Source organism: Macaca nemestrina, chromosome 5, assembly GCF_043159975.1.
Source record: "Macaca nemestrina isolate mMacNem1 chromosome 5, mMacNem.hap1, whole genome shotgun sequence".
NCBI classification, from domain to species: Eukaryota; Metazoa; Chordata; class Mammalia; order Primates; family Cercopithecidae; genus Macaca; species Macaca nemestrina.
In genome coordinates this window covers 76101899-76127549 of record NC_092129.1, presented here as the reverse complement: position 1 = coordinate 76127549, position 25651 = coordinate 76101899, and the positions used below count along the sequence as shown (strand labels likewise).

Here is a 25651-nt window from a genome sequence, read left to right as displayed (position 1 = left end):
GTTATGGGTCATAAGAACCCTAAATTTTCTGAATTCCATAGAAAGTCCCCAAATACAAGTCAATAAACCAAGGAAAATAGCCTTTCAAGCTCATTCCAGCTCACCATGGCAATTGTGTTGGTTCCTTAGTGCCCCCTGCCAAAATAACAGAAAGAAGACGAGGTAGGAACAGGTACTAGTTAGCTAGCTTTGGTTGATAAAAGGAAATTGTTAATGTCACAGTTCACAACTCCCTGAAGAATAACATGTTTTATGAAAACATTCCTAACATTCTCACCAAAAAAAGTTTGTTTTTTAGTGAGTGAAAGCATTAAATTATTTACAAGTATCACCTCATTTAACCTCATAAAAACGTATGGGCCAGGCGCAGTGTGGCTCACACTGTAATCCCAGCATTGTGAGACACCCAAGTATGGGGATCACTGGAGCCCAGGAGCTCGAGACCAGACTGGGCAACATAGTGAGACCCCATCTCTACAAAAAATGAATTTAGCCAGCATGGTGGTACATGTCTGTGGTCCCAGCTACTCAGGAGGCTGAGGTGGGAGGATCACTTGAACATGGGAGTTCTAGGCTGCAGTGAGCCACGATTGTGCCACTGTACTCCAGTCCGGGCAACAGAGCAAGGCCTTTTCTTAAAACAAAAACAAAAACAAAACGTAAGGAGGCAGGTAATACTATCAGACCCATCTGACAGATGCAGAAACCATCTCTTCGAGGTTAGGGCTGAGCCTGAGAGCTCAAAGACAAATAGGAAGGAGTACTGTGCCATAAAGATGAGACCACAGAAAACAAGAGAAGCTGTGCTGGCAGATAGAGGAATCACAGAGTCAGACATTTCTACACCTTGCCCCCTCTTCTACCACAAAAAGCGCACGTGGAAAGAGAAAGAAGCACCTGTCCAGCAGCCTCCAGCTACTGCTCCTACAGGGTGACCCAGGTTAAGCCACTACCTCCCTAGAAAGGAAGCGTGGACCTCAAACTGACCACTCTAGAGGCCTGGGTCTACCATGAGGGCCCATTTTCATGCGCACGGTGGGAAAATACTCATCCTTGGGACAATACTAACTCTCCGAATAAAAACACAACAAGATTGTTTTAAAGAACATATCCAAATATTTCAAATTCATTTTTACAGAGACTTTCATCTAGTCTCACAACACATTTCAATACAGGCATACTTAAGTACTATAATCCCAATGCGTTAAGTAAGATTTAAAGCACAGAGTTAAACCTAGAATTCTGAAGTCCTAATTCCTAATCCAGTCCTTAAGCACTGTAAGATTTTAAAGTACCACCCTATACCATGGTCTTAGTAATTCCGCCAGTCAAACCGATTGCCGTCGGTGCAGATGATGCATACGGCACATTCCTTAAGGAAGCACAAAGCTTCCAGCCATCATCCCTATCAGCATTATAACAGGCTACTCCACTTCACAGCAAGCTCACCAAGGCATGAGGGAAGCTTTGGGTTTTCAAACCTGTTTGTTAAGTAAACCTTCTTTTGCTCTCCCAATTAAGTGAAGGAGGAAGAAATATTAAGTTATAAAACAACACCAAACATGAAAAGAGAGGCTCTTACTTTCAGAGTAAGAAAGACAGCTGTAGCTGGGGTCGCTGATATCTGAAAGGTCTAAAATAGCATAGAGTTCACAGGCAGGGGAAAATATAATACAAGTCATTAGCTATTAATAGAGCCAGAGAGCCCACTGTTGTAATTAAATCATAGTTTAATCCTCTGTATAATCCTCTGAGTTAGTCTTGACATGTTTCCTTGTGGTTAGTTTTGGAAAAACATCTGCTAATGGTAAAATCTGGGGCTCAGAGGGGGGAAAATAACATCCTTCTGGCTGGAATAGAGTCATACGAGTAAGTCAATGAAAACATTGAATTAATGAAGGTACAAATCACTGGCTCTTAATTTTTTTTTTTTTTTTTTTTTTAAGAGACAGGGAAACAAAGTCTTCTTGTTCTGTTGCCCAGGCTGGAGGGCAGTGGCCTCATCACAGCTCACTGTAACCTCAAACTCCTGGGCTCAAGGGGATCCTCCCACTTCAACCACTCAAGCTTGGGACTACAGGTGCATATCACCACACCCTGCTAATTTAAAAAAAATTTTCTGTACAGGGAGGTTTCATTATGTTGCCAAGGCTGGTCTCAAACTTCTAGCCTCAGGCAATCTTCCCACCTTGGCTTCCCAACGTGCTAGGATTACAGGTGTGAGCCACTGCGCCCGGCCTCTATTTTTTTTTTTTTAAGTCAAAAGAGACTTAAACACAGAAACAAACTAAATTTGTGAAGGCTACCACAATTGAACAAAATATTCTGATTAAAAGTCCCTATATGCTCTTGCCAGAGGTAAAGAATAGAAATATAACTTGACCCAATTAGGAAGGAAATATGTAAGAAACAAGTATTTGTACTGAAAGTATCCCTTTTCTAGACCAGCCTTACACTGAGATAACAATATCTCCATAATACCTTTAAAGAATGAGAGGCTGATTCAAGCCACAGTCCACAGGGATCAATTTACTGCCAGTCAATTTGCTAAAGACCATTTAGCTAGCTATATTCAAGCCTAGAATCTTTTAAAAAGCCAAGTCAGCTCTGAGTATGTGCTGGGCTTTTTCATTATGCTAGTCTTCTACATGAAGCACTAGACCAATAAATATTCAAATAAATTAACTGTGCCAGTAAAAAGTTTACTGTACTTAGTCATTTGAATGCAGAAATAGTAATTTTAACAATCTGTGCACAATTCCATGTTACATTGTGCAGGCCCAGTTCAAACCCACTCCTGACACCCTACAGCTATAAATTATCTCTGGAGCTTGAAAGTGAAAGACAGGCCAGGTCTGAAATAGCACAACAGTTGGACAGTTCCAGCTTCAAGAAGACAAACCCTGTAATAACCTAGATCCAGAGCCTTCAGAAGGAGTCTAACTCACTGTCCAAAACTGGGGGGAAATCCCTTCCAGAAAACATTCTTCTTTTGAAAAAATATACTCTTCATTGTTATTTCCTAAATATACAATTAAACACTGGAGTGTCAAAGGCAAAGCAGAAAATAGAGAATGCTAAACGAATAACCAGGAACAAGCTGAACCCTTCATGACTGAATGGTCTTGGAGAACAAACAGGGTACCTTCCTCCTCGAAGTCTGGAGCTCTGGGTCCCCTTTCTAGAAGCAGCCCCTAGTGCTCGCAGGGGGCTCTGGCATACACAGAGAGGCAAGGTAACTGATTCTTTCCCTATTTAAGACTCCTCCTTGGGGACTTTTTCTTCATGTAAAGCAGCAGTGTTCAAAGAGCCAGAGCTGGCCCATTCCCCCACGGTAATAAATAACATAACCACGCAGAACATTCAAAAACACTGCCCAACGCCGTTAATAAATACAGGACAAATATACAAGGTTCAAAGATTAATAAAACACCTCGTTCCCTTCATACAACTCCTTGTTATCTGTGAGTGGAAGGATTATGGGAGAATTTTTGTGTCTTTTATATTCCTTTACATTATCCGGACACTTCACAGTAAATACCTATCATTTCTCCTGTCAAGGGGAAAATATTTAAGCCATTTTCCTTTTTAATTTTCTCACTCAATGTGGTTTCAAAGAATGGATAGTAAGTCTAACTGCTTTAACCAGGTTAGTAGTCTTCAAAAGGTAACCTTAGTAAAATTTAAATAGACAAATCTTTCTCCCCAGAAGAAATTCTGAAAGAATATTAGTCTAACATATTTTCAGAAAGAAAAAAAAAATGCTTAAACTTCCTATACATTAAATGCTTGCCTGAGAAATTACACTAATTACAATGAGGAGCCACTCTGTAATCATTAAAAATTACTATGCATTCAGTGCAAGGGGTGATTCCAGTGTTTCTGCTTCCCCATTCTGCTTTCTACTACTTTTCATCCTTTTAGGCACTTACGTCTTAAAAGTGGCAAATTCTACAAAATTAGGAATTCAAAATACAAATTCACAAAAGCCACTTAATTTTAGAAACAGGTCCTCAAAAAGAAAAACATTTACACAATTTCGTGTGAGAACTCAATCCTAAATAAGAATACTGGCGTCCAAAATCACCCAAAATGCAATAATAAAAATATACAGATTCATACTGTCCAGTCAAAGAGTCTCCAATCTAATCATATATTGTAGCATTCTCAAAATTTCCTATCACTTTGTCCCATCTTTTCCATTTTCAGAAATGAAGTGGTAATTCAAATGGGAAACACAGTAATTGTTGTACAGTGTAGCGTGTAAAGTGGTCTAGTTCTCTTCTGTACATCACCTTACCTTAAATACGTGCAAGCCAGATACACTCTCCCGGGGTTGACGGGCCTGCATCTAGTAACTGCGCGCTAAAACTTGTCCAGGGCTACTAGTTCAAAGACAGCCATGCAATAACACTTCCAGCTCTAACAGGTGCCACTTTGTGCAAAAACATCCACAGGAGTATTACAAAAAGAGACAGCACTGGGTTTCAGAAAGCCTGGTGTCAAAAAGGTGCTTTCATTCATTTTTAATCCGAGAGAGAAAGTGAACAATTGTCCTTCGATAATCAGTGTCAGGGCCAATGACACAGCTTCCCTTCCTTAAGGTCCACCCAAACTGTGACAATTGGCTTACCAACTACGGTCCTTAAAGGCTTTAAAAACAAAACAAAACCAAAAAAGCTATCCTCCCCGGCACAAAAAAAAACACCCAAATATTTGTCTTTTTCTTCTTTTGCCCCTTCCATCAAGTAATAAATAAGAAAAGAAGGAGAAAATGAATGTGATTGCCTGCTCTTTGGAACAGAAAAACATGCAAAGACTGTAACAATTTACACAAAGAGGTGTTTAAATTTTGACTCTTTTAGACTACATAAATTCAGATGCTTCTCTCTATGAATTAATTAACATTCTGCCATTTAATATTTTAAGTCTTAGCAGTGGGTCACACATGGTGGCTGACTGCAGGGTATGGCCTGAAAATTATTCGTAATGACAATTCTGTAACATTATCCCTCACTGTACCAGATTCCTTACCAATGTTTAACAACAAAGCAAAGCAAGGTGTCAATGGCATTTATTACTTTCACACTATGATTTAGTATATAAAACTCTTCCAGGGAAGAGGGTATGGAGGAAGGGGGACAAAAATGGTTTTCTAAGTACTCCTAGGGGAGGAGAGGGAAGAACCCTGGTAACACATGAGTACCTTCAGAAGAATCCAAGCAACAATTGAGAACAAAAAATAGCATACATAATCTCAAGGAAATGCTGGACATAATTTAGGAAAAATGCCACTGGACACAGAAGACCAAAAATGAAGACTAAATGTCCCCAAATTTTTGACATTTAATAAATATGTTTCTCCAGGAACCTGGTGCTCAGTTAATTAGTGAAAGTATATGGACCCAGGCGGTGAAGTTTCTCCCTGGCAGATGGTGCAACAGGCTTCAAAAATAATGGGAAATTTACTTAAAGTTGTCTCCTTGGTTATTGTAACAAATATCTTACCAAAAGATATCAAAGAAAGGGACTGCCATCAGATGACTCTTGTCTTTTATTTACGATGACAGAGCTAAGACTTAGCGAGGCAGCAGGGCCTCCCCACACTTCTGGTCTACCAAGCCAGAGAAGGCCCCCCGGCACCTCCCCTCATGCTAAGCTCCATTCCCAGGCCAGACAAGGCTATAAAAAGCCTGGCCTTGGGCCAGCTGGCAGACCACACACCGGGTATTTTTAACTTAAGGGGGCCTGAGGATCAGGCCAACCCCAGGGCACCAAAAATGTGCAGAGAAGAATAACAACCTCCAGCCAGTATGGTGGTCTACATGGAAGATCCTCTTCCTGAGCTATCCTAATTACTAATGGGTGTTTTAATCCTGATGAAGACATTAAAAGATAACATTTGGGGAAGCTGATAAAAGTGGGTAGATATTTCATTTTGGAAGTGCAAGATCACTTTGAAAGACCATATGTAGAGTTATATAAACAGCAATGTGAACACCAAACACTGGCCAAATAAATTGAACTTTTATTCTTTATTCCTGACACATAAGGCTACAGACTTGACTTTTGTTATAATTACTCTAACAGTTTGCTGTTGTTGTTTTTAGTTTCATGCCGGTCTTGGCACTGGGCCACACATACAGATACTGTGAAGCTGTTCCCTTCGATAAAGCTCAAATACAGCAATAGTACAACGGAAGGCTGAGGAGCTAAGGATTATGCTATAACGACTAACTTCATTTTCTGGGTTCATAAGTATTAATCGGAAAGTTCTTTCCGTTTCATTCTTTATTGTTAAAAATTACACTGAAACACAGACATTAGTTATATTTTCTGCCTTAAATGAGCACCACTGCATCTTTCCCTGAGGACTGAAGACAGGGAAAGTCTCTGTCACGATTCTAAATATGAATGCTTAGTATCACCTGCCCAGTGACAGGGCAAGCGGAAAGCCAGGTAGGTGGGGCCTCAATTACAACAGCCTCGCTCTGACTGTTTTATGTACTGGATTCTCCACAGGCTTCCAGGGAGGAGGTCGAGTTGGGTTCTGCGACTCCTGGAGAGCAAGCCACATCTGCAGAGAGCCGGGCCCACAATCAGAAATTTCTTTTCGGACTAAATATAAGCTTAAAATACTTTATTTAACTTGCCTCTTTTTTTCTCCTAAAAGCAAAGGATAACCAGAAAAATCATGTCTACCTGCAGATGTGCATTAATAACCACCAAATGTAAACACATTCAGGGTATCCTTAACATTTACAACACCAGGATCACCTTCAGCCTCATTAAAATATATCTGCTGTCATCTGCAAGAAACCTCCAAAACTCTTTCCTTCCCATCGTCTATCTCAGCTGGACTCTCCTGTCTGTCGCCCTTCACTGGGGATGTTCTCTCCAGACCCAGACCTGATTTCGCCTCTGGCTGGTGGGAGAGCCTGGCTGGCCTTCCCACTTCAGACCTCCCATTTGCTGGGTCCTAAACACAGCTGGGAGACCCCTTCCCCTGAGCAGCACTTCCTGAGTTCCCTGAAGCTTTTCCTGGCTAATCTAAACAAAGGCCACCCCGCCCTTACATGGCCTCCTCAGGCCAGGTTGCCTGCCTGCCAGAGACACTCCAGTAGTGCTGCTTAATTCATTTATTCTTAGGTTTATTCTTAGTCTACCAATTCCTTGAGACACTGAAAACTCTGGCGCATTACCAGATAGCACAGTATTAAAATCTCCTATGTAAAAAATAGGTTGGTTAAAAAAAAAAACACAAAAAACTGCTTATTAAAGATGCCTTTGGAGAGGTTTCTGGTAAACAGATCAAACGCTCATGTTTCTCTCTACTCGTTGATGGAACCCCATTAAAATGACAGCAAAGGAATAAAAACAAAAGTACCACAAGGCCAAAGAAAACATGAGGTGAGATGGTAACAGATAAGAGAGTTCAAAAAATTTTTGGAAGGAGAAAAGCAGAAAGACAGGTGATAATTAAAGTTTTAATCTGTTCTAGGTGAGAGGATAAGAAGCAAGCTAATTAAAGTGCAGAACCCCAAAGACAGGAATCAGAGGGTGGTGGGGGGCTGGACAGTAGGGAGCAATTCAGAGATCCCCCTTCTCACTCCCCACCCCTCCTGTCGGAAGGCAAGAGGAACTGCCACCGGGAGGGGCCAGCAGCAGGTGAGTCCATGGAAAAGGGGCATTAGGTTAAAACACGTGGGCCCATGCCCCAGTGGGCCTCCAGCTCTCCAGACACCCTGACTTCTGCTCTGAGAGTCCATGATGAGTTAGTTACTGGGGAGGGGGAGATAACAACATGTGAGGGTCCGACAACAAGATGGCCCAATCCTCTCCCCACCCACAGCAGCCCCATCCACACATCCTGCATGCAGATCAGTTCTCAGAACTGGCTGTTAACAGATGTGCGGAAAGCGAAGGACCACCAGACATCTCAAGAAGGCCTCTGGCCAGGCACGGTGGCTCAGCCTGTAATCCCAGTACTTTGGGAGGCCGAGGCGGGTGGTTCATGACGTCAGGAGTTTGAGATCAGCCTGGCCAACATGGTGAAACCCTGTCTCCACTAAAAAGTCTCCACTAAAAATACAAAAAAAAAAAAAAATTACCGGACGTAGTGGCGCACACCTGTAGTCCCAGCTACTCGGGAGGCTGAGGCAGAAGAATCACTTGAACGCGGGAGGCGGAGGTTGCAGTAAGCCGAGATTGTGCCACTGTACAGAGTGAGACTCTGTCTCAAAAAAAAAGCCTCCAACCTTAAAGACTGTAAGACTGTGTAGGTGAAGGGCTAAAAGGAAATACGGACTAGGAACACCGCAGAGGAGCTCTTCAAAAAGAATCCCAACATTATCGTCAGCGAGATAAACCATCGTAGCCACAAAATAAGAGTAAGATCGTATAAAAAAGAAAAATTTGGTGAACAAAACAAGTTCGTGGAAAGTGAAACTACAAAAACAGAACAAACATCTGCCAGGAACTAGAACAAAAAAAGCAAACAGATGAAAGTAGGATAGAAAAAAAGTTTCAAAAATTAAAGAATCAATCCAGGACTTACAACATCCAACTAATAAGGTTTATAGATAGTAAGAACAAAGAAAATAAAGATAAGGTAATTATCAAAGAAATAATACCATCCCCTAACAAAGAAAAAAACAGCAACCAGTTTACTACTGATGAGTCTAGCAAAATGGATGGAAAATACCAACTCCAAAGTTCATCCACATTTTAGAAATCAAGGAAATCAAATTTTTTAAGTCTCCAGAGAGAAAAACAATCAGTGACATACAAAAGAAGAGGCCTTGGACTTCTCAACAGACATGCTAGAAGCTCAGAGGACAGTGGGGAACAACAGCTTTTGAGGGAAAATTATATCCAATCTAGAATTCTACACTCAGCCAATCCACCCATGAAGGCCACCTTTCTGACAAGCAGAGGCACCCACCTCTCCTGCACCCTTCCTACAAAGCTACTACAGAATGAACCCTCCTAAAACGAGGGATTACATAAAGACAAGACACGGAATTCAGAAAACAGGGTTTGAGGTCAAAGTAATTCCAAGAATGGCAGTTAAGGGATGCTTTTCTCGGCATACGCAGCAGGCCAGGAGGGTAATAAAGCACAGAATGCAGAATGTGGCAGGGGCCTCCCAGAGGGATTCCAGCTCTGACCAGGAGATCACCACTGCTGCTGAAAGCCACACAAAATTTAAAGAGCAACATGCAAAGTGCTTACTTCCAAATCAAAGTCTAGTATGGCTGGTCTAATTAAAAGAATTTAAGCCACCTGAATGCATCCCTGGCTGCAAGAGAGGCTGTGAATTTGAGTTCTGAATTCTAAATTATGGAGGCAGAGCTTTTTACGTGTGGACATCTCCCTAGACACAGAAAGGCTATTCAAAAGATGATGGTCATCCACGAACATGAAAAATGTTCACTCCGAGTCTGATTAACTAATGGGTTCCACCATCTTGAGAGGAATTGCACAGTTCTATCAGAGCTTGAGGATAAACTGGTGATGTATACATTTCTTAAAAAGTGAAATAATGGGCAGTTATCAACTCCTGGATAACAGAAAGCTGTAGAGTAAGGAAATATGCTTACAGTCCATGACTCAACTACAGACAGTTATTTTATAGTTATATCAATGTAAACACCGAAAGCTGATTTAACCAAAAGTTATAATATGGAAAGATGATAGAGGGAAAAGGAAATACAGGGCAAGGCAGTCAGTTTTTATTCAAAACTTCACTTCTTTACTTATTTCCCTGTCGTCCTTCACCAGGTTAAACACACCAGAATAAATGCTCAGTGTTGAGTATATTGCCTGAATATTACTTTAGATTTTTGGCAAGTTCCTATCTCCAAAGGCAAAAGTCATCAGCAATGTAGACTGCAAAGCAAAATATTAATTCTTTATATATAAACTTAACTGCCATAGAGGTGCTATAATTGCATGATGCACTCTGATATAGAAGAAAATAAGGTTAATAGAAATCATACACCAATTTTAAAAAGTCTACTTATCAAAACAGTGTTTACAGACATACTGCACTTCCATTCTCTCTGGAAACATGGATAGATTATGAATTTTTTTCACTCTGGAAGCCTGAGCCCTTGCTCCAAGTATGAAGAAACAGTTTCTCTTCTTAAAAAAAAAAAAAAATCAAACAAGATCCAGCCAGCCTTTAAGCGGCAGCCCTGTGGCTTTCTGAATTGATCCATCAAAGCACCAAAGCAGAACAAAGATGAAAGGAAAATTTGGAAGCAAGAAGGGAAGAAAGCTAGATTCTATGCTCTTAATCATATGTAAACTGAAAATGTGAAAAACTCTGTAAAATTCACAAAGACCCCTTTACAATCTAATTGAACTTGAAAAGCACACTCTACCAGCTCCCCAAGAACACATACCTCTCTCCCCAGATCCAGCAAACTCCTACGGCAAGATCCAGGTCTAGGGGCACCTATTCCCCACCCCATGCAGCTTCAGGTGTTCCCAGAGTATGGTCCATAGATCTTGACCCAGCACTCCTCACACTGCATCCAAATACCTGGTACGTGTCTGTTCCCATGATGTACTTTGAGTTCACCCACTTAGGGCTACCAATAAACATCTGATGACAACTAAGTGAACAAACTATCAAAGACCTTAATAATATTCTCTCAATTTCTTCAACCAAAACAATAGCTATGGATAGCAATGGATACATGAGATAATGGCATTTATCTAAATGCAAAATATCAATTTTTAAAATTTAGTAAATACATATCATTATTAGAATCGGTCTGGATTCACATACACAGCCTAATACTTCCCCTACATCCCGGTCCTTATCCCAGCCCAGGGGTGCCCCTCGGTGTTACCACAGCCCCAGGGTAAACATCTCTACCTGTGCGCACTACTCAGCATATCTCTCTGCAGAGTGTCCCTGCCATGGTCCTCCGGAGCAAAGCCCCAGTTATGGCCGTCTTGGTATTTCCCCATGACTAGTACAGGACTAATCACACTGTGGACATTGAAAATACATGTGCTGAGTTAAACTCAAAGTAAGTAAGCTTAACTTACAGTAGGAACTGTTTTTCTTTCCAGTGAAACACTTTTTAATTCAAATAATTGTATTTTAAAATAAAACTTTGCATACTACCATAAATATAAAATAGTATTACTTGTCATAAACAGAAGATTACCAGAAAAAAATGAATACCATGAAGAGAACACAATATGGTTACATTCTAACCAGATGTTGATGCTACCCAAGGCATAGACGCCTGTTCTTCAGAAAAAGGAAATGGGGTAGGAGGCACTATGAAGTGTTGGAAGGGTGCTACGGCATACTGACACCAATGAGAGAACAACTTCCCTGCTCTGTGACTCCAGGTTACGTAATGCTGTGTCTCTGAGCCACCCAAAATGACCTTGCCTAACCCCAGTGGAGTGTGTTGCACATACAGCAATGCTGGGCTGGAGGATCTTTAAGGCTACTATCTACTAGAAAAGCAGAATTCTCAACTTAGAGTTTGTATGCACTTGGGCTACCTAACCTTTGTTTCCCCACTGGCAAAGTGAGTAGTATTACTTACCTCATGGATTTGGCGAGAATTATAGGAAATGGTGTATGGAAAGGGTTTGGCAAGATTCCCTGACACTTAAGAGTCTCAGTAAATAACAGACCAATGGTAAAATCCTGTTTCTAGTGTAAAATGGTACAGCCACTATGGAGAATGGTTTGGCAGTTCCTTAAAAAGTTAACATACAGAATCACCATATGATCCAGCAATTCTACTCGTAGGTATATACTCAAAATAATTGAAAGTAAGTATTCAAATAAATACCTATACACAAATGTTCACAATAGCACTAGTTATAATTCCTAAAAGGTGGAAACAACCCAAATGTCTATCAATGGATGAATAAACAAAATGCGATGCACACATCCAATAGATTTCATTTAATTTAATACTGATTTAACAACAGATTTAATTTAATACTGATGAGTCTAGCAAAACAGATGGAAAATACCAACTCCAAAGTTCATCCACATTTTAGAAATCAAGTTTTTAAAGTCTCCAGAGAGAAAAACAATCAGTGACATACAAAAGAAGAGGCCTTGGACTTCTCAACAGACATGCTAGAAGCTCAGAGGACAGTGGGGAACAACAGCTTTTGAGGGAAAATTATATCCAATCTAGAATTCTACACTCAGCCAATCCACCCATGAAGGCCACCCTTCTGACAAGCAGAGGCACCCACCTCTCCTGCACCCTTCCTACAAGGCTTTATTATTTTATTTATTATTAAGCCATAAAAAGGAATGAAGTGCTGGTACGTGCCACAAGAGATGAACCTTGAAAACAGTATGTTAAGTGGAAAAAGCCAGACACAAAAGGTCACATATTGTATCATTCTATTTACATGAAACATCAAAAACAGGTAAATCCAGAGGTAGAAGGCAGGTTAGCCATTGCCTGGGGGTAAGAGGGACAACAGAGAGTGACTACTTAAGGAGTCCAGGGTCTCATCTGGGGGTGGTGAAAATGTTGGAACTAGACAGAGGAGGTGGCTGTACAAAACTATTCCTGCAGTAAACATTACTGCACTGTACACTTTTAAGGGATTAATGTTATGTTATGTGAAATTCCCCTCAAAACATCCCTCCAAGTGTGACAGGCGTGGCAGGTAACATTCAATTTCCAATTTGTTAAAGGTCACAAAAGGCTTTACGTGAAACAAATATTCCAGTCAAAATGAGGCTACCTTAATTATAATCAGTCTTAGTATTTAAGAACTCAAAGGAACTCTAGTGTCAATGACGAGGATTCCAGCTTTACCAGAATCATAAAACAGTGCGAGCGTGCGCCCAGAGTTCAGGCGCTAAGGGACTGACATGCTTGTTCTAGCACTTAGTAGGCAAGTAACTTTGAACAGCCTGATTAACCCCTTCCCCTAGCCTCCTCATTTGTAAATTGAGGATGACTATATAATAATGCCCATCTCAGAGGCCGTTACATGGACTGGGTGAGTTAATCCATATAAAACAAGCAAAACAAGCAAGTGCCTGACCCAGAGTAAACCCTCAATAAACATGAGCTACTATTACTATTCATAAAATGGGGATGAATAGAAAGATGGCAGGGATTAAAGGAGAACATCCATGTAAAAGGACTTACCATAAGACCTGGCACAGAGATTGCTGTTATTGTTATTGTCATCCAGAGGCAACTTCTCATATGATACAAATAAGAAATTGGGCCCAGAGAGGAGACAATGATGATGATGACAGTTACATGGAGGCACCACATTCCTGTCATTATCGTCATCAAAATTATTTATCTATCATAGATCCTCAACCAGAATAAAGCACACAGCAATGATTTTTAAGAATGCAACCTAAATTTCATTCCTCTACTCTGAGGTGCAACTGTCATTCCAGCCGTAGCCATGACCTCTGCTTTGGAAACAGGCTACGATGCAGTGTATGCATAATGGCAGCAGCCCCATAAAGCACTGTGAAAATCAAGTCTGGGTCCAAACACTCAGTGACAGAGAACTAAAATGCCATCAAAAGCCCTTTCCGGGATCCCAGCACAAACATGGATGTGAACTGTGCCCTCCCCACAGAGGCTCAAAGCCCATCTTACAGGCCCTGTTCTTCCACCATACGTGGCAGAACTCTCTTCCCTCCAGCAGCAAATCGCTAACAGAAGAACATCTGTTTTGTATGTACGGCATCCTAACTACTTGGCGACGTTCTCCAGTAAGCACTGTTGAATGACTGGTGTTGGGATGAAGAACCTAGCTCCCATCACACATACACCAAATCCGACTCAACCTTCTCCAGACCGAGGTATTACACCCAGCACAAGGGATCATTCTGAGACATGACGGGCCTTACAGCAGAATAGCAGCCATCTCCGATTTACTCAACGGGGTTAGAATCAGAGAGGAAGAAACATAGATCCCTGATATGACACACACTGAAATGAGCAAGACTGAAAACCACTCTGCTAGAACAATCTCTCAGGCATCAAAATTTCCTTAGGAATCTGAAAGCAGCATTAAAAACACAGTCCCGCAGCTGTCTCCAGGCTTCGTTCTCAGAGCACCTGGGCACCGGGATTCTAATGGAAACTATGAAAGCCTTGGTGAACGAGCCCACCTCGGAGCTAACCATGGGAGGCAGATACACGGCTAAAACACACAGACATTTTTGCATCAAGCTGGACAGATTTCACTCGTCAGAGTCTACGATTCAGCAACTTCTTTATTTGTAGTTTGGAAATGTTTGTGAAATGCCATGTAGGGCTCTAGATGATGGGTCCGCACCTGGGGAAAACAGTCCCTGCCGGCCTAGGGCATATGTTCTAATGGAAGCATCAGACGAGTGAGGTTCAGGAGGGGATAAGAGAACTGGAGAAAACAGAACAGGGCAGGAGGCAGTGGGAGTGTGCAATTTTACTTAAGTCAGAGAAATGTCTCAAGGACCTGAGATAGCAAGCCCTGCAAGACCTGGCCAAAAGCCTTCCCAGCAGGAGGAAAAGGAAACACAAAGGTCAGAACAGATGAAAAAGGCTGAGAAAAAGATTTAAAGGCTGAGAAACAGAGGAGGACCAGTTTGTGACCCAGGCGGTGGGCAGGAAGGAGCTACCAGGTACTGAGACAGGAAAACTATAGGAGGCGACACTGAAGAGGGAAATTTTCACACAAGAAAAACTTTGGAACTGTCAAGAACAATTCTGTGTTCCCTATAAAGAGTGAGCAATCAAAAAGTCCTGCCTTCAAACTTTAGAAATCAGAAATCAAATTTGCAGCCTCTCTTGCAGCCTGTGTACATTCACATGACTCAAATTCTTTGTTAGATCACAGCAGAGTTTGACTGGGAAGTAAGCACACTGCATGATGCTCCTTGCCAGACCTTGGTGGCTTTCCGCAGCAGTGGTGATTTCCTGGTCAGAGCTGGAATCCCTCCTGGAGCCTCGTGCCTCATTCTCCACTGTGTGCTTATCATTCTCATGGCCTGCTATGTATGTGCAGTGAAGCATCCCTTAACCACCATTCTTGGAAGTGTGCTGTGATACATCAGATGCCATGAAGACTAAGGGCCAGTGATGTGACCAAGTTATCACTCTTCCCATCCTTTTATTTTGAAGCTAAGAAGGAAGAAGAACAGGTGAGAACTCAGCCAGAGACACTAGGGCAGAAAGAAGAGATTAGCTCTTTCTGGCAGCTGAAGGGAATTCTAGTATTTCCTCGTCTCCCCAACTGCTATGATTTGAATGTATTCCCTAAATTTCATGTGTTGAAATTTTAATCTCCAAATTCATATGTTGATTGGAGGTAGGGACCTCAGAAATCAATTAGATAAGGTCATCAGAATGAGGTCCCTAACAATGGGACTCATGGCTTTATGAGAAGAGGAAGAGAGATCTGAGCCGGCGTGCTCCTACCCTCTCACCCTGTGATGCCTTCCACCAAGCTATGAAGTAGCAAAAGGCCCTCACCAGAGGCCAACACCATGCCTTTTAACTTCTCAACCTTCATAACAGTAAGAAATAAATTGTCTTTCTTTATAAATTACCCAGTCTGTGATATTCTTCTATAGCAACAGAAAAGAAACTAAGACACTAAACATCAAATTTTGGCCAATTACTGAAGAGTAAGATCTTGTCGTCCCCATGACCCCTAACGAATGGCACAGGACCCACAAGTAGGAAGAAAAGAAGGTAGGCCCTATTTCTCCATAAAGCCCAGGACACTGAGGAGAACCTCCAGAGATGTAAATCCTTAAGATGTCTGGAAAATGACTATTGGGATACCTGAAGATCCTACTGGAAATCTCAAAGTAATATACTAATTGAAAAAAAGGGGGCCGGGTATGATGGCTCATGCCTGCAATCCCATCAGTTTGGGAGGCCAAAGTAGGTGGATCACGAGGTCAGGAGATCGAGACCACCCTGGCTAACAAAGTGAAACCCGTCTCTACTAAAAAAAAAAAAAAAAAAAAAAAAATAAGCCGGGCATGGTGGTGGGCACCTGTAGTCCCAGTTACTTGGGAGGCTGAGACAGGAGAATGGCGTGAACCTAGGAGGCGGAGCTTGCAGTGAGCCGAGATCAAGCCACTGCACTCCAGCCCAGGCCACAGAGCGAGACTCTCTCAAAAAAAAAAAAAAAGAAAACAAGGGAAGCCTCCTTGTTGGCTGACCCTTTTAAGAAAGCATCTGAGGTCACAGATCCCATAGGCCAATAATTATTCTGGCCTTTTTCTTTTCCCAGTTCTCTTTGGAAACAATGATTATGATACTGATTATAAAGGAACATCTAATCCTTACTTAGAGCGTTTTTGTGTGTGTGTTTTGTTTTTTAATTATTACACTTTAAGTTCTAGGGTCAACTCTGTACAACGTGCAGGTTTGTTACATAGGTATAAAGTACCATGTTGGTTTGCTGCACCACATTAGGTATTTCTCCTAATGCTATCCCTCCCCCAGCCCCCGACAGACCCCGGTGACTTAGATCGTTTTAAGAGCTATTGCTTTCAGGCATGCTCTCGCTATCACTGGCAGCTCAGGCTGGAAAACCATCCCTACGTAGCTGTCTTTTCTGCGGTGCATCTCAGACTGAAGCTTTCTTCCAAAAGACGTTTGTCTCCAGCTCTCTTGAGGACTAGCTACTACAACTATCCAAGTGAGGCTGGTTATGCCATGTCTCAGGACCATTAAGTAAAACTTAATTACCCGAGCAATGACAGGTTTTTGCATTTTAATTCTAATACCTGCATATTTTTGCTATTAACATTAGTCTGACTCTGTTTCTGAATGTTCGGTGTTTTACAGATCTTGACTTGGATTCCTGCCTTTGACTAACCCTGAAGAGCCAATTCTACAGGTTGGTTTGCTTGGTAGTTACTTAAAAAAAAGCATGCTCTTACCAAGTCAATATCAATAAAGGGGGATGAATTTGGCTCATTATTTGGAATATGGTCTGCTTTCTAAATTAAACACACTTCTCCGTAAGAATTGGGAAGCTGGGTAACTCCTGCTGTTTATCTAGTGACCAAAATTTTGGGTTGGGGCTATTTAAGTAGGCAAGGGATGTTTGTGTTATACATGCACACTACCCACACTCAGATCTCAAATCCAGGACGTCCCAAACATTTCTAAACTCGAGTCCAGCTGCAGAGCTGCTCTCGAGGCCTGACGAAGCCTGGATTAAGCAAGGCTCGCTGGCTCTGCGGAGGGGTCCACAGGCCACTCTGAGAAGCGAGGCTGCTGCTTCTTTATAATCCCCTACTTCCCTCACGCTCCCACCCATCTTCTTCCTCTGCACCTTCTCAGCTTAAGAGTTTTCTTAATTTCATTCACAACTACAGATTTAACTTTTAAAGTTCCTTTTCAAAACTATAATAAGGGCAAATAGCTTTAATAAGTTTGTTACATGTAAAAATAATCAAACTGCCATAAAGAATTTTTTGCCATAAAGAATTTAACTATTGGCTGGCTATTAACATAAAAGAAAAAACTTCTTGCCTCTAGAAAAAAAAAACCTATTTTCAAATACAAAAACAAAGCCATCTAGCCTACCTCATGGGAGTTAAAGAGTTAAAGTAATGCCTAGAACATAAATCTTGAAACTTATTTCTATCCCAACTTCACTTTATACAATTTGTCCCAATACTGTACAATATATACTTCTTTTCAGAACTACTTAGAAAGTAGCAATGTCTTAAAAATGAGTAATTGCTAGATCTCTCTGCTTTCTTTTGTGATTCCAAGAATGTCAACCTTAAGATTTTCTACATATCAAAAAGGACAGGCTGCACTCTACACATCTAACACATACCAGGTTCTCTCAGAACAAAGACCTTATCTGAGAATGCATTCATTTAAAAAAAAATAATAAAATTAAGAATTGGAAAATAATTTATTAGACTGATTCCAACAATCTGCTAATCTTTGAAGAAGAAACACCTCTTTCTCTTTCAAAAAGAATTTTAAAGAATTTGGGTCAGCAGTTATATTAATACAATTTGTCAAGCATCAACCCATACATTTCACAAGACTGTTGAAATAACAAGACTTTAAAATCTAATACTGAGGCCAGGTATGGTGGCTCATGCCTATCATCCTAGCACTTTGGAGACCAAGGCGAGTGGATCACCTGAGTCCTAAAGTTCAAACCAGCCTGGGCTACATGGCAAAACCCTGTCTCTACAAAAATATTAAAAATTAGCTGGGTGTGGTGGCATGCGCCTATAGTCCCAGCTACTCAGGAGGCTGAGGTGAGAGAATCACCCGAGCCCAAGAGGTCAAGGCTGCAGTGAGCTGTGATCGTGCCACTGCACTCCATCCTGGGTGACAAAGCAGGACCCCATCTCAAACAAACAAACAAACAAACAAAAATCTAGTACTGAAATAAAAAGACATTCACTTACTGTTACTTTAAAGGGGAAATCCAAGCTGGGAGGTCTTATAGTCCAACCCTCTCATCTGGCAGAGGAGCACGATGAGATCCAGATTTTCCCGGTATCACACACAGATTAGACGTTAATAGGCAAGGACTCAACCAGCCCAGCTCCTGGTTCTGGGCTCATCTCATTCCTTTGGGTCAGTGGTGAGTTTCTGATTCACCGAGTGGGCCAAGAACCAGCCATCACCACCAAGCCTCCAGAGGGTGTAAGCTGCCCCCGCTCGCTGACGTGGCCTCACTCTAATACCCTGACTCACAGGGCAGTCACGGGAGATTAAGGCCTTCACAGTCAGGTGTCATTGATATGGGCATCCTTAGGCATCCGTGGCAGGATTTTCTTAATGCCCTGGGAGACTCTAACATTCGGCAAAGTTTGAGAACCACTTGTCTAAGATACGTCACTTAATCGCTTTAACTTTCCATTTATCTTGTGGGATTTCCGTTGTTGTTTAGCGTTTGTTTTTCAAGGAGCACTGAAGGGATATGGTTGGTTGATTTTACTGATGTCGACTGTTACCTTTATTTGAATTATTAACATTTTAACAGAAATATCACGTTTAATGTTTCTTTGGTGAAAGCAAATAAATCACACTTATTTAAAATATACTCAAATAATTCAATGCTACCTAAAACACACACTTGTTCGACACCAACCTGGGCAACATGGTGAGACCTCGTCTCTACAAAAAAATTTAAAAATTATCTGGGCGTGGTGATATATGCCTGTAGTCCCAAATACTTGGGAGGCTGAGGTGGGAGGACTGTTTGAGCCCAGGAGGTCAAGGCTATAGTGAGCCATGTTCATGCCACTGTACTCCAGCCCAGGCAACAGAGCAAGACCTTGTCTCTAAAAATTAAAAATAAAACATACATTTAAGATTTACATCTCAAAAATAAAATAGAAAATCTTACAGATATTTTAGGTTGAAAGTCTATATTGTAAAATACATAGTGGAACTCATGAGTACACGACAAAACAGTATAAACTACCAGCAGAGAATAGGCGCTATATACTGTTTATAAGCTTAGATAATTGAGAATAATGTAAATGTACAGATAAAAAACAAATGTATCAATATAAACATCCTGATATAAAAGCAGCTTTCCAAATTAAAGTGAAATCATCTCACATTTTCTCATTAAACTTTCAGGTAAAATCTGATCTCTCACTTTCAAGAAAAAGGCTAAAGATTTAAAAATCTGTATTTAACCTGAAATGTGATCTCTTCTAATATATCGTTCTAAGAATGTCACAATTCAAACATGTTTAAACCCAAATACAATATAAAAAGTAAACAAAACCAGTTAGGTATTATAGGAATTTACAAATCTTTTCAAAAATATTTCCTTCTGTTGTTGTTGTTGTTTGTTTGTTTGTTTTTTGAGAAGGAGTCTTGCTCTGTCGCTGAGGCTGGAGTGCAGAGGTGCGATCTAGGCTCACTGCAAGCTCCACCTCCCAGGTTCACGCCATACTCCTGCCTCAGCCTCCCGAGTAGCTGGGACTACAGGCGCCTGCCACCATGCCCGGCTAATTTTTTTGAATTTTTTAGTAGAGACAGGGTTTCACCGTGTTAGCCAGGATGGTCTCGATTTCCTGACCTCGTGATCTGCCCACCTTGGCCTCCCAAGGTGCTGGGATTACAGGCATGAGCCACCGTGCCTAACCCAAAAATATTTTCTTACTACAAAACTCCATCTACAGGGAGCTTTGGCATCACAGCCAGTAGCATCTGCTCTCTACTTGGAAGCAGAAATGTGAGGTATAAATGTATTTTGCTGGTAAACCTTAAATACTTTCATGTTCACTGCTGAAGAACAACTGAGGAAACCACCACAAAATGTGGCCAACAAAAGGCCATTATTTATAAAAATCTGCAATCTGCTGAGGGGCCTCCAGACATTTCAGGTGCACAAACAAATCAGCTGGGCTCCAAGTCTCCTAGTACAGAACATGAATGTATGAAAATGCTGTAAATAACACAGTGAAATTTCACAGCATTTCATTATTTTACTGGCCAAAGTGTTCACCTTCATTTTATTTGTGTGTTTATATATGTATATCTACAAATATGTTTAACATATAAATATACATATACACATATGTTTCATTACAGGAGAATGCTATTGTCACATGAATGTTGTTTTTTATACACGTGGGAGCATATATGTGCACACAGATATGAACGGGCATCTTTAAGTAAATATAAAGACTATCAAAAAATTAAGAGTCTGAATGTAAAACAGGCACCAGGCACCCATTCCTCTCCATTATACTAAGTCAACTTATCCTTTCTCATCCTGGACACACCATCACAGTTGCAAACATAGGAAGTCTAAGCTCTTTTTTAGATAAAACAAAAATCAAGCCCTGAGTATTGGATTCACATTTAGGATTCAAAGATTGAATCATAATAAACATTTCATGATGAAAAACTCTGGAATTTTTAAGTCTTAAACCGGTCTTCCTCTCCCCATTCATCCTTACTTTTCAGAGCTATCATGCAAACAAACTGTATCAAAACATGACTTCAATTACATTTCAAAGAAATTTTTTTTTTTTCCTGAATAGATCAACAATATAAATTAACACAGGTGGAAACCCTAGAAATTGCCTGGCTGCCTTAATAACCCCAAAGGAAACATTTATTTTAGCCAAACAATTGTAATGTTTGTCTCCTTTTTAGAAACATCTGCTGCCAAAATAAACATTTGCATTGGAAGAAGTGTTTTGGCTGTTAAGAAGGTACCAAATAAAATGCTTATGTTCTGAAATAAATATTTCACTCAAAAAACATGCAGCAAAATTAGAATACCAATCTTTTTCAAGCCCTCTTCAAGGAAACCTGTTTTGAATTGTTTTTACTTCAATATGAAGTAATAAGTTCAGATGAATCACCTTAACAAAAATAATTAGTTTATATTTAATTTTGCCATTTTCTATTTCAAAACAAGGATCATCTTCTATGTTCCTGCTTTAAAGTTCTTCACAATACAGATACGCCTTTAAAAACTAAAAGTCATGTTTTCCCATCATAAAAGCACGCATGAACTTAAATCTCTCATTTTGCTTTTTTCTTTTTGCCCTGTTTTATAATTCCAACAGGCATATATCAAACATCTATAAGAATAATTAAAATATCAACCCAATTACAAAAAAACTCAGGGAAAATCTTAGTCCACATAATTGAAATCTACTTGACACAAATAAATAGCTTAGCTTCTGGAAGCTGTTTCTCCTGGGTGCCATTTTATATGAAAATATTATTTAAAACAAGTTGGCAAAGGCCTAGGTGTACATTTATGATCATAAAGGACAAGAACAATGAAACAAAATCAGCATTCCTGATCCAGCAAAGTATATCTTGGTGTCTTTAAGGTTGGTTTTTTGTTTTTTTTTTTAATCTGAAAAACTCAAGAGTCAGATTCTAGTAACCTCAAAAATTATGCATCTTCTGTATAGCTGTCTAATAGATTAAATCAGCCAAAGTACTTCTGTTAACCAACCCCAGGTCTGAATTCCAGAAGCCTGGAGGCAGAACATTCTCCACAGAGGCATAGAAAATTCATTTCCCCCCTGAACTCAATAAAAACTCAAGTAGACTAGTTTTTAGGGCACCGTGCAAAATTAATCTGTTTAGCCATGTATTTGCCTGATGATGTGGGAGAATCAGCAAGTGAAAGACCACAAATCTAGTTCCAGTTAATAAAGACTAAAATGATGTACTATTATCACATCATGCTTCAAAGATCCAGTCATGAGTATATCTCAAAAACACAATTATCACCATACAAATCAAAGACCACCAGGGTAATACTAAAATCAAACACAGTCAGTGGCCAGTTCCTTCAGACTTTCAGAGACAAAAAAATAAACAGTGATACTCTCCATGTTAAATTTCACATCAGCACTGCAGTTCTTTCTAACAAAATACTCATTTAAAATTCATATCACAGGAGCAGAATGCCAGCCAGGAATCAAACTGTGACCCCTGAGCCAAAGACAACTTACCACTCAGCTGGTAAGTGGGCAACTCAATTTACAAACTTGAATTCCTGCATTTTAATCCTGTGCAGAAATATATGAGCAGTATTAAATGAACTGGATTCAGCTCATTAGAGGTTCACAAACCAAACACAGAAAGTTCTGGAAGCTATCCAAAGCAAAGTCATGCCTAGGTGGTGATGTCCACTCAATAAATACTCAATGTCATAATTATCTTTCAACTTTTTCCCCAAAGAACATTATTAGCCCCAACTACAACAAAGGTTAGCCAATTACATTAATCCTAAGGGAAGATGGATAGGACCAGCAGCCAATCACAGTGCCAGGACCTTCTTTGTGGACAAATTTATAATTATCCAAAATTCAGAAACAAAGCAATTCACTGAAAATTCCTCCACAAAGAACACAGGCTCAAGCTAACAAAATGAATGCATGTGCTCTAATAACCTTTGCTCTAGATCTTCACTATTTTTTTCCATTTCAAAAACTATTAAGAACTGTTCACATGACCTTGGTATTATAAAAGCTGTATGTCTTCTTTAAAATGTTATACACATTCAAAAGTGCATTCCGTTATTTTTAACCTTTTAAATTTTAAAACAAGATACTATATTTCAAAGGTGTATTTAACTAAATGAAAGGGTAAAAAGGCAATACAGATTATTTAGACCTATGACTTTGATTAACTCATTATGAAAGTTCAACACTTCTGCAGCCAGGATATTCAATTTCTTACCAGATATACTATTTTCCTTTCATTATCAGAAAGATCTGTGCTTAATTAGAACTGAGTATTTCTTTTGGTTAGCAGTAAAATATCTAATCTAAAATCTTAATTAAAAATTTGCTGAAATACTTGATGGGCAATCTACATCAATTTGTTCCTTCAAATAAATCTAAGAGTCATTGGATTTAAAAAGTGTGTAAGAGTCACAGGGATTAAATAAATGGAAGAAGCTAAGAAAATTGAGATTACTCTATATATTTGTGTATGTCCTCTACTTTTAGCTTTACACATTTGGGAAAGAAAATAATGAAAAACATTTCCTAGGTAATCATTCTTCGCACACCCTCTCCATTTGTTTGACTCCCACTTTGGGACTGGAAACTAAGCCAACATCTAGAACTTCTAGTAAGACTTAACTCCTTCAGAGACCAGGGAGATCCGGCTGCTTGCCATGAACAGCACCTTTTGAAACTGACTTTTTAATCTTACATCAGGGAAACATGCTGAAAAGCAAGGTGGGGAGACCAAGAGTGGCGAGCATCCACTTCTCTCCGCCTGTCCCACTACTTCTTACTACCCTCCCGCCTCTGCTCTCTTCCTGTGGCCAGAGCATCATCCACAACTATTAGCTCCCACATAAAATCAACAACGGAGTGCAATGGGGACTTTAGCAGCCAGCTGCCTGGGCCGTCTTCCTCTCAACTAAAGGTGAAGTTGCTTTAAAACTAAAATGAAGGAGAGAAAATTGCAACTCTTTCACCTTGCTTTTCATCATTTACAAATTATTTCCCTCTCACAATTAGCAGCCACAACTAAAGATTTTTACCCTAGGCAGCAAAATATTGCTGGAAAAAAAGGAATAATGTGGAAAACATTAAAAGAACAATTAAGTATGCAACTGACTGCTAGAATTCTGAGTGGATAACCTTCAGTAATTGAAGGGTGAGGTCTTCTGACAACAGCAAAGGGTGTTCAATCTGCATCTAGGATTCAAAGGCTGAGCTACCTCTATTTTCCCCCATAATGGCCTTAACATAAAAAAAATCATCCAAGTGGGAGCAAAGATAAAGAGGAAAGACAGCATTTTATTTCTTATTATATAAATAAAAGACTTATTTTATTTCTTTTTTTTTTTTTTAGGGTCTCGATACATCGCCTAGGTTGGACTCGAATTCCTGGGCTCAAGCGATCCTCCCACTTGAGCCTCCCGAATAGCTGGAACTACAGGAGGGTGCCACCATGCCATGCTATTATAACATAGACTTATACAATGTCATAATTACAATAAATTTCGATAATAAATTAATAACAATAATAATGAAACAAACAATAAATCACAATACAGATCAAATAGTGTATAAACGAGAAGGCTCAGAAGCAACCTACTGATGAACTGTTCATATACAGCTATGTCTCATGGAAAGTATGATCAATCATTCTCCATATCCACATCAGAGAGAACAGAAGTTATATCTAATTTTTTCCCCCTCAACAAAAGATGTCTGGTCAGATGGCAGCATTTCCTGAGACAGCACTGTCAGGCCCTGTTGTCGGTTGCGGTGGCAGCACTATGGGACGCCCCGGCCTGGGGCAGTAAAATGTGCAGCAGCATCGGCCGACCCCCTCCCTGAGGGTTTAGGCACGATATGGCGATTTATCAATAAGCCTTTCTGGTGCTCCTAGTAACTAAATACCCTAACAAGTCTGAATCTAATTGATTCTTTTCCAGATTTCATCCTTCCTCCAGCCAGCATAAAGGGGTATTCTTTCAAGTATCCAAAAGACTAGGTTTATTACTGCTAGATGGTAAATGGTCATCTAAGGTGACACCATTTGATTCTAGAGAAAAAGAAGGAAAATGTTGGGTCTTTTAAGAGCAGGAAAAGTCTTTTTTAAGTAAAAACACAAAATCCATCAAGACCTAAGAAAACAGATGCACATCAAATCCTCTTATATGAAATACAGAAATCTTTTCCAAAAGGTCCAGAAGAATTTGTTAAGAAATGAAAGCAAAATAACTTTGGGAGACTAAACCTTTTTTTTTTGAATTTTAAAACCTTGATGTCACCCTCATGGAAAAGACCTTTAAAAGACTTGAAAATTCACCTTAAGATAGTCTATTCACAGCTCAAAATCTGACACAGTCTGACAAAAATGTTAGAATGCCAAGTTCACTTTAGAGCTTACATCTGTTATAATCTGCCGCAAATTTATGACACAGTGCATCTATCAAACACAGCTGGTCCCGCTGCCCTTCTACCAAAGAGTATTCTGTCCACTTTAAGAAGCTCACCTTTCCATCTTTAAAAGAAAAAATTATACTTGTGATTATAGAAACAATAAAAATTAAAGCAGAAAATCCGTGCAATGCCCCCTAATTCTCTTTAACATCAATCTCAGGTGGACAGCAAAGGGCAAACACAAAACTATCACAAAAAAGCAGGGGGTCGGTGGACCAG

At 40.1% G+C, this 25651-nt stretch overlaps 1 protein-coding gene across 8 annotated transcripts in view; it reads right to left on the bottom strand.

Moving 5' to 3' along the window:
- LOC105478732 (AT-rich interaction domain 1B) overlaps positions 1–25651 on the bottom strand; it is a 447840-nt gene that overhangs the window by 367784 nt on the left and 54405 nt on the right. The window lies entirely within an intron of this gene.